Below are 18,457 nucleotides of genomic sequence, written 5' to 3' on the forward strand. Positions count from 1 at the left end.
ATTTTTATTTTTTTCTATTTTGTGGGATAAATAAGATACAATGTATGTCGTGACAGTATTGTCACTTATATACATCCTACCTTGAATATACATCTGTAAGATGTGGAAAGGTCAAAATGTCTTGGCCTGCTTTCTTCAAAACTTTCGATTGAATTCTGTTTTATAAGAATACCACAGAAAAAGTAATGAAGATGGTTTGTTCCACGCATTTTCTTCTGATTTATTTGAAGTCAAACGGTCAACTATCTCTACCGTAAGAACATTCAAGGACATGATCGTCGATGTTATTTGGATAATTTAAAATTTAGCTTTTTTTTTTTTTTCAATTTTATGATCGCCAACACCCGAAAATAAAACCAAAATTGATATCCGTATGTTTTGATTATTAGTTGACAGCTATTTCACTAGAAATTTGAACAAAAACACAGACTCAATTCTTTTTGGTTGTAATCAATTACATTTTCATTTAAGGAAGTTATTTTGATTACAATATATATAGTAACCCATTAAACTGTTAAGCAAACATCAAAGCTTGTATTTCAGTTATATGAATTGAAGGTTAAAACTAGAGGGTTCCGAACGGTGACGGGAAAGGCCGAATCGACTGATCGAAAATTATCACCTATGATCTATCTTTTTTATTCATAATTAATGTCAGAATATTTTATCTACATTTTAGTATTACGGATTCTGTATAGATTGTCCCTGAATGTTTAAAAAAGTATTTAGAATTGTTTTCCAAAGTAAATAAATTAACTTTGTATCTACATTGTATTTGTACATGTGGATTGACATGCACGCTTTAAGAAGTTGTTCGCGTGTAGTCGAAAATAATATTTGCACATGAAACTAAATTGACATTAAGGATTGTCAGAATCAAACAAAAATATATAGAAGTCATTTTTACCTCTTTTTTTTATTTAAACCAATCAGATGTCGCACGAGACACGCTTGTGCTCCTTCTCACGCGAGAGGTAAATAATTAATGCCCCCTAATTATTGCCACAAAGAGCAATGCCGCCTGCGGTTGTGGCGATACCGGCCAATCAGTGGTAATCTCGACGGGATGTGGTGTGTGTTTCCGACCGTGATCGAGGGAGCTGTAATTAGGGGTGAGGTGTTTTTGTCCGTAAATAAAACTTAAATCCCTTTGATCTTGTAACGATGACAATAATAAACCCGGGGGAGCGATCTATGGCCCCTGAAGATAGGCGGTTTCAATGTTTTCGCCAGGAAAATTCGAGATTATCATATTTATTCATATATGAAACTGCTCATTTTACCACTATTGACATATATGCATGTCTAATATTATTTTATTTATGTTTGGTATTTACAAAAGAATGTAAGTAAACACCCCAACAAATCTCCGGATTTTTAGAGTTCGGAAAACCAATTTATTTTGGATCTAACTCCCTCGCTACAGCTAAAATCATATGAAGAAAGACCGGATAATCGAGGATTCGGATTAGGAGAACGTTCGCATTAACGTGAATCCGTTTTATTTGCACGTTCAGATTTAATGAAGGCAGTTCCACTTTATTTTTACGTCTGAAATACATTGCTGCAGTTCTGTTTTATTCGTACCTCCAGATTAAACTAGCACTGTTCCTGTAAACAGTACGTCGCACGGACGTGGTCCTATTTTATGTGTTTGACGGATTAAACAAACGTGCCTCCATTTTATGTTTACGCCCAAATTATTACTGTTCCGCTTAATGTGTGTAGTTCCAGATTAAATCAATGCGGTTTCACTTAATATGTACCCAAAAAATAGTACTGTTCCTCTTAATGTGTGTAGTTCCGGATACAATCAACGCGGTTCCGCTTAATGTGTACATATTTCCGGATAAATATTTTCAAACGTTTTACCGTTCTTCTTAGTGCACACGGCATACTCTAGTCATACATAAAATGAACTGATATGGCATTTATTTCAATAGTTCAGCCTTTAGTATGCACAGCTAAAAAAAAATAAGATTCATCACAACAGACTTACTTATAAATATTGATGAAACTAGTTTCCCAATGGCGCCCCTCCGGGATCTATTGGGCGACATATATTGTTACATACCCTGTGGCAGACCTCCCTATCGTTGCAGGGCGAAAAACTCGATTGATTTGCAAACAATTACGCTGCATGAACGGCCACAAGTCATACGAGCTCCTCAAATGAATACCAATCAAATAAAAAAAAAGGCCACGTCGATTAGCGCGGGAAAACGCTCGACCAACGTCGCCATTCAAAGTACCGGAAGTCCTATCAGATATAGTAAAAGATTAAAGCGAAGTTTAATATTAACAGTGAAGGATTAAACAACAATCGTTTCCTGTCCTAGGCACAGTGAAATCTGATGAGACGTTAGGGTTTCTTTTGTCTGTCGTTTTTCGTATTTTCTTAGTCACTCGTGTACCTAACCAAACGAAATTAAAGGCGCACATTCTTTGCGCCAAACTCTTAAGTCATTACGTCATCAATTTACCATTTTGTTTTTATTTATCAATCGCCAATTCCATTGATTGTTTATCCGAGATCTGTTTACGGATGCGTGTAATGAGGTCTGAATCTTCAACAAAATTCTGTGATCGAACACGTGATCACTGCTGATTTTGTTCGATACCGAAAATACAATCTTACTGATTTAACATTTCTGTTTAATTGAAAACATCACGTCCACAACAGAAGATAGTACCAGTATAGTCCGAATCATCTAAAGCAAAAGGCAACAGATGATTTACTACATCACGTCTACAACAGAAGTCAATAGTTGATTTACTACATCACCTCAACAACAGAAGTCAACAGTTGATTTGCTACATCACGTGCACAGCAGAAGGCAGCAGTTGATTTACTACATCACCTCAACTACAAAAGGCAACAGTTGATTTACTACATCGCGTCTACAACAGAAGACAACAGCTGATCCACTACATCACGTGCACAACAGAAGTCAATAGTTGATTTACTACATCACGTCTACAACAGAAGGCGATAATTAATTTACTACATCACCTCAACAACAGAAGGCAACATTTGATTTACTACATCGCGTCTACAACAGAAGACAACAGATGATCCACTACATCACGTGCACAACAGAAGTCAATAGTTGATTTACTACATCACGTCTACAACAGAAGTCAATAGTTGATTTACTACATCCCCTCAACAACAGAAGGCAACAGTTGATTTGCTACATCACGTCAACAACAGAAGGCAACAGTTGATTTACTACATCACGTGCACAACAGAAGGCAACAGTTGATTTACTACATCACGTCCACAACAGAATACAACAGCTGATCCACTACATCACGTCCACAACAGAATACAACAGTTGATTTACTACATTACGTCCACAACAGAATCCACCAGTTGATTTACTACATCGCGTCTACAACAGAAGACAACAGCTGATCCACTACATCACGTGCACAACAGAAGGCAACAGTTGATTTACTACATCACGTCCACAACAGAATACAACAGTTGATCCACTACATCACGTGCACAACAGAAGGCAACAGTTGATTTACTACATCACGTCCACAACAGAACACAACAGTTGATTTACTACATTACGTCCACAACAGAATACACCAGTTGATTTACTACATCGCGTCTACAACAGAAGACAACAGCTGATCCACTACATCACGTGCACAACAGAAGTCAATAGTTGATTAAGTACATCCCGTCTACAACAGAAGGCGATAGTTGATTTACTACATCGCGTCTTCAACAGAAGACAACAGCTGATCCACTACATCACGTGCACAACAGAAGTCAAAAGTTGATTTACTACATCACGTCCACAACAGAAGACAACAGTTGATTTACTACATCACGTCCATAACAGAAGGTAACAGTTGATTTACTACATCACGTCCACAACAGAACACAACAGTTGATTTACTACATTACGTCCACAACAGAAGGTAACAGTTGATTTACTTCATCACGTGCACAACAGAAGGCAACAGTTGATTTACTACAACACGTCCACAACAGAAGGTAACAGTTGATTTACTTCATCACGTGCACAACAGAAGGCAACAGTTGATTTACTACATCACGTCCACGACAGAAGGCAATACTTGATTTACTACATCAAGTCTACAACAGAAGACAACAGTTGATTTACTACATCACCTCCACAACAGAAGTCGATACTTGTTTTACTACATCACGTCCACAACAGAAGGCAACAGTTGATTTACTACATCACGTCCACGACAGAAGGCAATACTTGATTTACTACATCAAGTCTACAACAGAAGACAACAGTTGATTTACTACATCGCGTCTTCAACAGAAGACAACAGCTGATCCACTACATCACGTGCACAACAGAAGTCAATAGTTGATTTACTACATCACGTCTACAACAGAAGGTAACAGTTGATTTCCTACATCACGTGCACAACAGAAGACAATACGTGATTGACTACATCACGTCTTCAACAGAAGAGAACAGTTGATTTACTACATCACGTCCACAACATAAGGTAACAGTTGATTTACTACATCACGTCCATAACAGAAGGTAACAGTTAATTTACTACATCACGTCCACAACAGAAGACAACAGGGGATTTACTACATCACGTCCATAACAGAAGGTAACAGTTGATTTACTACATCACGTCCACAACAGAAGTCGATAATTGTTTTACTACATCACGTCCACAACAGAAGGCAATACTTGATTTACTACATCAAGTCTACAACAGAAGACAACAGTTGATTTACTACATCGCGTCTTCAACAGAAGACAACAGCTGATCCACTACATCACGTGCACAACAGAAGTCAATAGTTGATTTACTACATCACGTCTACAACAGAAGACAACAGTTGATTTACTACATCACCTCCACAACAGAAGTCGATACTTGTTTTACTACATCATTGATTTACTACATCGCGTCTACAACAGAAGACAACAGCTGATCCACTACATCACGTGCACAACAGAAGTCAAAAGTTGATTTACTACATGACGTCCACAACAGAAGACAACAGTTGATTTACTACATCGCGTCTTCAACAGAAGACAACAGCTGATCCACTACATCACGTGCACAACAGAAGTCAAAAGTTAATTTACTACATCACGTCCACAACAGAAGGCAATACTTGATTTACTACATCAAGTCTACAACAGAAGACAACAGTTGATTTACTACATCACCTCCACAACAGAAGTCGATACTTGTTTTACTACATCACGTCCACAACAGAAGGTAACAGTTGATTTACTACATCACGTCCACAACAGAAGACAATACTTGATTTACTACATCACGTCCACAACAGAAGGTAACAGTTGATTTACTACATCACGTGCACAACAGAAGACAATACTTGATTGACTACATCACGTCTTCAACAGAAGACAACAGTTGATTTACTACATCACGTCCACAACAGAAGGCAACAGTTGATTTGCTAATTTACTACCTCACGTCTACAACAGAAGACAATACTTGATTTACTACATCAAGTCTACAACAGAAGACAACAGTTGATTTACTACATCACGTACACAACAGAGGACAATACGTGATTTACAATATTTTATCCACAAAAGAAGAAAATACTGATCCAGGAATTCTTCCTGATTCCGCTCGGGGTTTTTTTAAATTCCGAAAGAAAAAATACTAGTAACCTTTGTTACACACCTGTATTGTGAGGATATAGTACATACAATCTTGTCGTCTGGCAACAGGTTATTCGGATGACGGGAGTAACTTGCTGTTTTAATTAATGAATAGCTGTTGAATGAATAAGTGATAATAAAACCATCCAATTAGCGATTTACGAGTCCATGAAAATCGTATAACTCATACACACAACATGGCCGAGACTTAATGTCAAGAAAGATGTCCTAGCGAACTTCAAAGCCCACATTTCGTGAGAAATGTTTTTAATTGTAACTACCCATAACAATGTTTTTATATATTTCTGTTAAAAAGACATACGTTGCTTTAATTTGATTCATTAGCAACGTGACGAAGCCAAATCAAGGTAACAGCGCGTGCTTGTTGATTGTTTCTGACGACAACATGCGATGCACGTGCGCGATAATAATTACGACGCAAAGGTCTCCTGATTTTTCCTCACGTGACTCCGCATGTGAGTAGATGTAGTACGCGATAATGGGCGGTTTTAACGATTATATAAAAACGGTCACTGAGTAGATGAAACAATGTCGATTCGTTTAGAAATTCTTTTCGCTTTACTGAATTCTTCAATTGAGCTTCCGCAAAATTAATTGACCGGTATTGTTATCAAATACATGCGTCCCGCATTATTCTTGCAGTGCTTCCGCAAGATCAACTGACCTATACAAATTACGGTATCGAACATCGGTTTGATAAATCTTCAAAAGTGTATGTCTTTACAATGAATATATAATGGCAGTTCCGCTTTGTTCGATTTTTTACATCGTGGAGTTCCTGCAGAATTGATTATCCAATTTGCTGAATGGTTAAAGTCGCGTTCTATTCTCCCATTGCTTCCTTTACATTCCTATTTTAAAATTGAAAAATGTTTTTCTGAAATGAAAGTAATAGTCGATTCATCTTACACTTTATTACTTCCTTGGAAATCTACTAGATAAACAAAAACTCTAACCATGTTTACTTCAGCTTTGACGCTGAAGCTTCCTCATGTTTTACGACTTCTGCCCTTGTTATCGCTTCTTGAATCTGTCTGTTGACTACTTCCGTTAATTCGAAACCCCGTATAATTAAAAATACACTCAATTCACAGTGTGATTGATCTTCTAAATCAGTTATTGTAATGATCTTTGAAAGAACGTTTTAGTAAACAGTCTTCATGAATAATCAGGTCAGGGTATGACTTTCACTTAGTTGAGCTGCAACATGAACTCAACATCTTTTTTTCCTCTGACGTCAGTCCCTTTAAAGATGGCGGACTCCTTAAATGAGTCCAGCTTATTGTCCGTTGCTTTCTCGTTTACAGACATTCGATTACATGATTTATGTAACCGAAGAGACACGTATATCGATTAGACCTGTATTTCAGCTTTAATTAGAGCTAAAATTCGTCAGATTCGATAGCTGTGTGTCGATAATACGACTAACTGAAGTATACAATCTGTTTTGGTTTCTGCGCGAGGATCGTTCATTTATAGATCTATTAGCATGATTACTCTCTCATACACTGCATTTTTGTTTGTCTGTTTGTTTGTTTTGGTTTACTTCCTACTAACAAGTATGGTCATTTAAGGACGAGCCAGATTTTTGTGGAGAAGGAAAGCCGGAGTACCCGAATAAAAAATCATCGACCTGCGGAGCGTACCTGGTGACTACCCCACGTAGGCCTCGAAACATCTACCCAGTGGTCGGTTTGGTTTTGGTATGTTTAGGGTTCAACGTCCTATTAACAGCTAAGGTCATTTTAGGACGAGCTTGATATATTGCTTCCTTTGTATTCCCATTTTTAAACTGTAAAATGTATTTCTAATATGAATAATAGTCGATTCATCAAACAATTTATTACTTCCTTGGAAATCTACTAGATAAACAAATACTCTAACCATGTTTACCTCAGGTTTGACGCAGAAGCTTCCTCGTGGTTCACGACTTCCGGCTTTGTTATCGCTTCTTGAATCTATCTGTTGACTACTTCCGGTTATACACTTAATTCACTGTGTGATTGATCTTCTTAATCAGTTATTATGTTCTTGGAAAGAACGTTTTGGTAAACAGTCTACATGAATGATCAGATCAGGGTATGACTTTCACTTAGTTGAGCTGCAACATGAACTCAACATCTTTTTTTCCTCTGACGTCAGTCCCTTTAAAGATGGCGGACTCTGTTTCTTTGAATGGATCTAACAAATTGTTCGATGATAGACGTTCGATTACATTTTTACGTAACAGAAGTTAGAGAGACACGAATATCGATTAGACCCATATTTCAGCTTTAATTAGAGCTTAAATTCGAAAGATTCGATAGCTTTGTGTAGACAAAACGACTTACTGAAATAGAGAACACTTTTTTCGGTTTCTGCACGAGTTCCGTTCCTTTCTAGATCTATTAGTATGGCTATTCTCTCATACACTGCATTTTTGTTTGTCTGTTTTTTTGTATTTTACGTCCTTCTAACAACTATAGCCATTTAAGGACGTGCCAGATTTTGGTGGTGGAGGAAAGCCGGAATACCCGGAGAAAAACCACCGACCTGCGGACAGTACCTGGCGACTGCCCTACGTAGGCCTCGAACCATCAACCCAATGGTCGGTTTTGTTTTGTTTTTATAGGGTGTAACGTCCTATCAATAGCTAAGGTCATTTAAGAATGTGCCTCCGTGATGTGTGCTTGAGACAGGGTTTTATGGGGTATTTAACTCCTTTCGATAGCGCAGATCTGATGCCGACTTTATAATGCTATCTCACTGAAATACAATGCCGAAGGCACCCATCACAGCATTCCTCCTGGTCAAATGTTACTGACAACTGGTGAACCAGTGGTTGTCATAACCCTTAATACTGAACGTTAAATAAATTGAATAAATAAATAATGAAAAGAATGAGAGAGAGATGTTATGAAATTTAGAGAAATATTTATCAATGGATAAAATTCAGGAATATGGCATTCGTTTAACCGTAAATATTTTAGTGAATGCTCCAAAATATCTGTTCATTTTTTTCTCTCGAAAAATTGAACCCCTTGAAGTTGCACTTGACCGCTCTTGCATTGTGGGTTATTTTAACATACACTTAAAGTGATAATTCAATCTTCAACACTTATCGGTAACTGTCAAGTCAATTTCTGAACATGGTTTTCAGCAACAAATACAACCGAAGTCAAAAGCTGACGTAATAGACTTACAGAAGGTCACGTGATATCACCAAGCGTCTCCCATTTTATAATTACCTGTAATTAATTACCGGTTTATGCAGATTAGCTACAGATCTAATTACGTTTTAATGAGATTTGGTCCAGACGTCCCTTATCAAACGCTGAGGTTGCCGACTTGTCGGGGTGACATTTAGACGCAATCCAATTTGTTCACACGATTTGATGCTAAGCTTTTTAATGACAGAGAATTTGAGAGATGCTAAGCTTTTTAATGATCTAGAATACGCTGGAACGACTTGTCCCGGTTAATCTGCTAATTCCGGTTATGGGGAACTCCAAGGGTTTATAGGAAACCAGAAATTAAATAACAATCAGAAATACTCTATACGAGTGTAAAGGGTGGACAAATGGTTCTACTCCACGAGGTAGAAAGGGTTTAATGTAGACATGAGATGTTAATTTGAAAATAACACAATAAATCTACAATAAACGAGCATGGCGTTGCTGTTTGTCAATTGCAAATTGAATGTAAACATGTGTATATGCTTCTTAATTTTGTAATGCACATATTTGATATACAAAGTGTTTAAAAACAAAGTTGGGAGATCTTTTTCGGGTTTTTTACTCCTGAAGAAGATGATTGTCTTACATAAGACAATTTAGCGCGAGTGCTCCAGTCCATTCAGCTGTACAGATGGGAAGTGACTCATCGCGTCCTTCCATTTCGGGGGTCTGGTGGCGCAGTGGTTAACGCACACGCCTTTTACCAAGGTGGCTGGGGTTCAATTCCTTGATCGGACGTAAAAAGGTATTTTGTCACCAGTCCGATTACGTTGGGTATTTTTTTTACATGTACTCCGGTTTTCCCCACATTAAGAGTTAGTGAGCGCAAACAATTTCACAAGCGAATATTTTTCTTTAGATTATAAAGATGTAAAGAAAACACAGATTTCAAAACTATTGCAAATGCAAAAATTTCAACACCGCTATAACCTTAAAGAGTCACTGTGTGAACATTTCCACACGCGAGAATTTCACTTTGAATTAATTATGAAAAAAATGGATTATAGGGCAATGATTATAAATGTTTGCTACACTTAATCGTTCTAAACACCCTCGGATATCTTCGTCTGACGAAATTTTACGACCATTTGGATCAAACTGCCGAATAAAACTACTGGTCATCTATATTGTTTTTCTCAGTTTTCAAGATAAGCTATGGGATCGAATAAACCAACATATTTTTTGCAAATCTGACGTCCTTTTACCCAGCCCCCTAACACGAGTGGTCAAAAGAAACAAAAGGCGTCTACGTTTGGACAAGATTTTAGAAATTCTATTTTTTTTTTTTTTCAAACTTCTAAAAATAACATTTGATAGTTTTCTAGGATCGACCAACTAAGTTTGTTAGTTTAGTGTGTTCACTATCTTAAGAAAAATAAAATATAACAAAACAATAAAAACACCTCTGGTTAGACAGTTGTCAGGTCAGGATAATGAGACCGGGAGGAGTGGTAGACTACCGTGTCGATGTTGGACATTTCAGTTACCGGCCCTGTCATCTGTGTACGCCGGCGTCATATGATCTTAGTTTTTGTGAGGGCGAAAGGTCCGAAAAGTCTCGAAAAACGTATTTCATCACATTACACAGACATTTTGGATGTTATTCTGGCTTGTGTTGGCATTTCAAACCAGGTTTATCATGTTGAATATTTCACGTTAAACACATAGTTAATATTTTAAAGACACAATATTTCATAAATGTTCATCCCTTCGATCGTACTTTTATAGTACAAAACTTTATAATCATTTGTGTTCGTAGACGTCACTGTCGACGTCAAATCAGTAATACCAAAACGTTTGAAATGTACATATATTCCGTCTTTGCGTATTGCAGAGTTATCTTCTCTTAGGAGCAGGTATTGATTGTTACGTCATTGGTTTGTGCGAGAAAATTACGTCGTTTTCTCAAAAAATGATGACGTTACTCTCACAAACAAGTGACGTAACAATCAATACCTGCTCCCAAGAGAAGATACCTCTGCAATACGCAAAAACGGAATAAGTCACCCTGGTACTAAATACTAGCCAGTTCCTACCAACTCAGCTAGAGAGAATTTCTCCTTAGTTCATTCGTTAGATCGTAAGACTCGGAACCCGGAGGTCCTTGGTTCGACTTCTAGATGGGGAATCGAAAATAAAATGACCTCTGTTATATGTATATTAATTGTATGATATCAGCAAAGTATAATTAGATTTCTGAAAGCTGTAACCGAAAAAGATTTGCTGGACAATCATCAACTCTAACTTGCATACTTTAATGTGCTACTTCAGTAGAGTGACACCTTGTAAATACTGCCAAATAAATGATGGCGTTATAAAAGGTTTGGCGATAAATTGAGGGAAACTTACGAAGGAATTCTGAAGAAAACGAGAAAATGGAACATTGGAATATGTTGGCAATAAGCGAGGAGGCAAATGAAACAAGGGGCATTATATCGAGGTTTTAATGTATCGTTACAAAACAACAAATCAAGAACTGCAGGCACATCTTTTTGAGCGCCCAACCGCGGTTTCAAATCTGAAATAATCCGAACTTTAATTAAAGATCTTTCATTGCAGGTCCCCTAGCGGACCAAGCCTGATCCTGATTCAGATGAGTCTGTGGTTACGTAATGCCTTGAAATAAAGTTAATCAGTCCTGTGTGACGCTAGGCCTCGTGCAGTGTTGAACGAGCGAAATAAACATTCGCTAAATTAAGTTTAATCATGAATGTCGTGGTTGCTTTCTCTGTACATGGCCGACATTAAAACACACTAGAAGATAAAACAATCTATAAAATGAAACTAATCATGCGCAGTGGACTTGTTTTGCTTTTTATGCGCAGTATTAATTAAAACTGTCCATGAAATTCTATTTCATTATCAACAGACCGTCGACTCCTTCATCGGCAGTTGTCAAAGAAGTGAGCGGAACTGGGAAAAAATAAACACGAAATCGTTATGTGGTTCTCATCAATAACAAACATTAGAATATATTTATATACGAAATTATTCATTTGCTGTATAATACCAAACGGAAATTTACAACGTAAGTGTTAAACGCAGAAGGTATGTTCCTGATTAATGGTGTCTAATACGCGTTGTGAAAGTACCGGAAGTTGCGCAATCAAGCATCGGTGTTGTTGTTGAAAGCACACGTATGATGTTCGATGATTTCTTTGAACTAGCAATCTAGACCGCAGTTTATTGCAACGTGGCCTTCTAATGTCTAGTCTCGTTAAAGCTTACAGCTTGATCAAAGTTAAAAGTAAAAGTTATATCAATGATGTGTTCCTAATTTCCGAGACTGGTTACAACAATTAACATGTTCTGGTATTCTAAATGACCCGCAATTTGCGTGAAAGAAATAAACATCGTATTTAAGTAGATATTTTTGACAAAAGTGCTTTTTAAAAAAATGAAATAATGTATGATTAAGCTATCGATGTCCTGTAAAGTGATTCCTAAATTACAAATAGTGACAGATGTAAAAATCGCTGACAAACAGGAAGAAACTGCAAAAACAGTGCAGGAGAATTATTTCCTTCGCCAATTTGCTCGCCATTTAATATCTACCGTGTAATGGGCTGTAGAAACTTGATGGACATAAACATCAGAAGCAGCCATGTTATGTAAAACAAAAATAATGAAGACATGCCGATTTATTTAGCGATACAAGAATATATATGTCGGCCACCCTTTCAACAGTATTTTCTCAATTCCTCTTTACACGGAGAAAACCGGAAGTGCTTTAAACGCACTATAATTGTCAGCACTTTATTGTCCATTTCTATACTAGAGGTTAAAACGGAGCAACCGGCGCTTTTTATTTCAACCTTCTGTGAATTTCAATTACCTACAAGGATGAAAAATAAAGCAGAATAATATATATGTAAACTTAAGTTCTCTTACAACAATTATATAAAACAAGTTACATTAACTGATATTAATCACTCCTGTTGGCCCGGATGTTAGCGCAAAGAAGTCTTATTGTGGGAGGAAACCCGAGTTCCCTGAGGAAACGCACGTGGTCCCACGTCCGATCGGGGAATCGAACCCCGGACGCATTGGTGAAAGCCACCAAACTGCTTCTATTCTTCCATAGAGATATAACATCGCTTAAAGAACTTGTCCTTGGTATTAGCAGTAGAAAAGGCATTGTAATTTGCCAGACGTGTCATCTGGGGAAAATGCCTGAAACATGATGAAATATAGAATGAAGTAACAGGGAATGCAACAACAATGTTCTCTGGCACGAGGAGCCTGGACAAAATGTAAATTCTCGAAAATATTTTTTAAAAGACATAAAAAAATTGTCCCGATCGGACGTGAAAAGGTTGGGGTCACCTGCCCGACCACGTGGGTTTTCCCCGGATACTCCGGTTTCCTCCCACACTAAGACCCCCGCGCGCTAACATCCGGGCCAACAAGAGTGATTAATATAAGTTAAAATAACTTGTTTTATAATTGTTGTTAAGTAAATAAATGTTATAAAGGATATAACAGATAAGACAACAGCAAACTTACTGACTCAAGGAACTTGGACAAGTCGCAAATTACCGATAGAGCTATAGGAGGCAAATATCACGAGCGATGTTAGAAGGATGTTGGCACGATAACTTGTCAACATGGTACTCGGATAAAATGGCGACGATCGTAAGACACGGTAAAGGAGCATAGTCTCAAATAGCTTTACTTTTGAGACAGACGTTCACTGCACCGTATATTTTCCCTGTGACGTCATCAATAATTACAGGTTGTCATTATAGAAACCGTTCAAAATGCTGCTTGCGTGTTTCACCAGATTTCACTGCCAACGAGGGCAGCACTTGTAGACATTTATGTGCTGTAGCGGACAATTAAACACGGTTCCTACATCAACTGTTAATGAGCCATTCACCAATCATGCAAATTGTCAAATCAATAGACTGAGCGATCAAACATGTACGCTAATTTCCGCGGTGTATACATGTTGTTTTAGGTAGTAAATGATTATTACATAATCGCCGTTCGTGAATATATCCCACAGGAGGTAAAGCGCTGTTTTCATTTAAAGCTAGATCATTATACGATAGCATTGAAATAGTTAATGCATATTTGTTTGGTCGTCAATGCACGTGAGATTGATATTTTTTTAAATTCAAAAGCAGAATCAACGGCATCTCAAAATCAACGACTGTGAATTGTTTCAATACAATATCCATTTTTATTTCCATGGCAATGCTATGTTAAAAGTAAATGCTAGATTCAAGAGACTATGACTGGCTTCGAAATCACAAAACTTACTGAATTTTAAGAGCATTTTCTATTCCGGAAATAAAAAAAGCAAGCTCCAGTTGTGAAGTCACGCAACGCAATAAAAACTCCGATTTCAAACTCATGCAATTCCATTCCCACTTCAATGATGGAGTCATACAACTCAATACAAATATCAATTGTGGACTCACACCATTTCATACAAATATCAATTGTGGACTCACACCATTTCATACAAATATCAATTGTGGATTCGAACCATTCCATACAAATATCAATTGTGGATTCGAACCATTCCAAACAAATATCATGTGGACTGACACCATTCCATACAAATATCAATTTTGGACTCACAATTCAAATACAAATATCAATTGTGAACTCACACCATTCCATACAAATGTTAATTGTGGACTCACGCCATTCCATACAAATATCACTTGTGGACCCACACCATTCCATACAAATATCAATTGTAGACTCACGCCTTTAATACAAATATCAATTGTGGACTCACGCCATTCAATACAAATATCAATTGTGGACTCACAATTCAAATACAAATTCATATAAATATCAATTGTGGATTAACTCCACTCGATGCAAACATCAGTCGTGGAGTAGCAAAACTTAGTACAAATATCAGTTGTTGAGTATCACAACTCCATACACACATCAACTATGGAGTCACTACTACCCATAACACATCCAATGGTGGAGCTACTCCGTTCAAAACAAACATATCCACTCACAGGATAGCTTCACAAAGCCTATATAACGACTTATCTTTTTTAAGCCCGCTTTTATGTTTTATTGTGAAATTGAGTACCTGTGGACTAAACCACGGAAATCAGCGATGATGTGTTCGAATATTAAACAATACACACTGTAGAGAGATAAGACTGACCACTATTGACGTTTTCCCAGTCAACACACATTGATGATGAGCCGGTCATTTACCTCGCTTGTTGACCACTGTAATGACCGAAGCAGCTTACCGTAATCCGCGGAAATTGATACCGGAGTTACCCTGTATCAACACACAGTATAATGGAAAAGGGAGAGTGGCTGCTTATTAGCATTTAATTCAATCCCTGAGCATCGCGTCCGTGTAAACCTTTACTGTTTAGGTCTCATATTAAGTGTCATTTTCTCTAGTAATGCAATGTTGTATAGGCACTCCCATCGCATTGATCCTTCTGTTCAATTGGGGTAAATTTCTTATTTATATCAAAATCCTTTTAATATCATATGCCTTTTTAAGCATTGATCGATGGTTCATGTTTTTCGTCCTCGAAATAGCTTAGGTCATATGAGGATGATGTCCAGATATAAAGGGGGGTCAACTTGAACTGTCATCTCATCGAAATAAAAGTTTAAAAAAAAGAATAAGAAATTATATAATATAGTCTCATACAGGTGTACCTATTTATTCAGCCCATAAGTAGAACAACTGTCGTCATTGTCTCGGGCATTCTTTTGTCCTAACGAACTCATTCTGGTGTTAAACCTTTTTTTTTTTTTTTTTTTTTTTTTTTTTTGTTTTTTTTTTTTTTTTTCATTTTTTACAAGACCAGACAAAACATATATGACATTGTTCATAAGTACATGATTGTTCATACATGCCAATGCCATTTACATACATAAAGACATACACTGAGACACTGATGCAAAAACAATATATATAAACCTATGACATCAAACACACAAGAGCAAAACCAAATAAACTGAAACAGATAAAAAAAAACAATAAAAAAAAAAAAAAACACAGGGGATGGGGAGCAATCCTAGGTCATTATATTTTAACTTAAGCCTGGCGAATTAAAATGTATGAAATATTTGATGATTATTATTACAGTGAGGAGACGATAAAGTACAATAGATGTATATATGTATAGAACAAATATGTCATATATATATATAGATATATAAAGTCATATTATAACTGTCCAAATCAAAGATCTCTCTCTCTCTCTCTCTCTCTCTCTCTCTCTCTCTCTCTCTCTCTCCCAATGATATGACATTAGCTGTTGCGAATAAGGTACGGACAGAAATAAGACCCGAACACAAAACGTGCTACATAAAGAGTTCGGTTCTTTTAACAATGATTATAATTCTATTTATACTCAATGAACACTCTCTATGGACGAATCATTGACCAATCATAAATTGGTATTCAAATCATTTATTGTAATGGCGATTATGTAAATTAACTTCTCCTTTCCTTGATCCCTAACTCGAACAAGGGTCCTTCCTCTTGTCAAATCTATTCAATCAAATTTCTTTTCAAACATTTAACCAGCTTACTAACCAAATTAAAAGACGAACCTTAGATATATTGTCATGCTTATGATTCATTTAGCGGCACGAAACAAATTCAAATTTCCAGGGAGGGGGGACGGAGAATTCTTTGAACCTTGAACCTATTTCATTATCTACAAATACCTTTTAATAAAACGTTTGGCTTTGACATTTTATGCATGTATGCTATCAGTTCTCAAACCTAAATCCCATCGGAGATAAGGTAATTCAGTCATTTCTAAACCTGGCTAATGTATATCTATCTTCGTTAGAAATAAATGATCAAAAATGCCAAAATAAGAAAGCAATTATTTCAGAATTTAAAAGACGGCGCAAAAAGCTATAGAAAATAAGCATCTTTTTCTGCATTATCAAATGATCGTTTCATCCATTTCGAAATCTGTATCTAACATGTTACTTAATATACGTAGAATACAACGAAGAGGAAAGGTTCATATAAACACGATATAACGTTACAATTTTACAACTTTTAGCAGACAAATTATTAATGAACTAGTATGCCATGTAAACCAGGTCAAAATGAATTCCGACTACAATGTTACGGCCGACCTTGGGGATAGTTTGACTACCAGTTTTATCACCAGAAATACGAACAAAAGGAAACACATTGATATCTAGTTATTCGCCTCCTCGACACTCCAGGGGTTACGCTCACTTACGCTCTCTGCACCCCTAGAATATGTCATAGCAAAATTGAAGGCTCGGTTTTGCACCACTTTGTTGATAAGACAAGAAGACTTAGACGGTAAAACAAAGGACTGGTATCAGCCTTGCGATTGGTCAGGTTTCTTTACCTGCGACCAATCAAACAGCTATCTTCGTGCCTTCAATTTTGCTATGACATATTTCAGGGGTGTAGAAAGCGAAAGTGAGCGTAACCACTGGAGTATCGGGGATGAGTTAGTCTATACGATTGAGAAAGACAAATAAAATATATTTTACTGTACCAAATGGCCAATTCGTCCTAATTATTACTTAACTAAGTTGTTCTCCCTACATATGCTAAATCATCACCGTCATCATTTTAGCTACGACATTTTAGTATATACTACGATCGGTGTGTTAGATCGTAAGCAAAATACTAGAGCATTCTACTGAAACTAACTGTACATAGTTTTTCCTACATAGAGTAACCTCCTCCTAATGTCATTTTGAACAAGCTGTAGGTTTTGGCTAGGGATCTACATTCTCGATCTCGAGGGGTTACGTGCACCTTCGGTCTCTACACCCCTGGAATATGTCATAGCAAAATTGAAGGCAATCGGCTCGCTTTTTGATTGGTGTCAGGTAAAAAACCCACCTGACCAATCACTAGGCTGATGCTTGTCCTTTGAAGATTACAGAGGACCAACGCCCGACTTCAAAGCCAATACGTTTTACAGTTACGCGACCGCGAGATTCTTTTGATGTACATCAAATGATCAAACTAGTCTTCTCGTCTCATCCACAAGGCGGTGCACACTGAGCCTTCGATTTTGCTATGACATAATCCAGGGGTGCAGAGAGCGAAAGTGAGCGTAACACCTGGAAGCTCAGCTACTGGTGGTACTGTGATAGGAGGTCCCGGATTCGAATCCGGTCTAGTCCCGGTTCATTTTTACTCTTAATTCACTAAGTTTATAAAGTTACTGTTTTGTCAGTGGTACGGGACTCTTTAAGCTGCATGAAGCTTTGTATAGCAATGTCCTCGTCAACAACCTAACCTGGCTGTGTTTTGTATTACTAGCCGAGCCAATCTGGCCATAGCGCCTCAGTGTCTGTGTGTTTGAACGAGAGTCGTGTGACCACCGGGACAACCGCTTGTGATGTTCGACCGGCGGTGTAACTACGGGAGCTGATTACTTGTAACAGACGGGACTGGGAGCGCGTGAACTTATTCTTTACTTACTCGGGCTATCGAAGCATGTGTCTGTTACAAGATCGAATGCTATATTGGAAATTAAACATTGTCATGAATTAATGTCATTTTAGCATTGTCGCCAAATTAAAGAAATCAAAAAA

This window comes from Mizuhopecten yessoensis, unplaced genomic scaffold (assembly GCF_002113885.1).
Source record: "Mizuhopecten yessoensis strain PY_sf001 unplaced genomic scaffold, ASM211388v2 scaffold11097, whole genome shotgun sequence".
Lineage (NCBI taxonomy): Eukaryota > Metazoa > Mollusca > Bivalvia > Pectinida > Pectinidae > Mizuhopecten > Mizuhopecten yessoensis.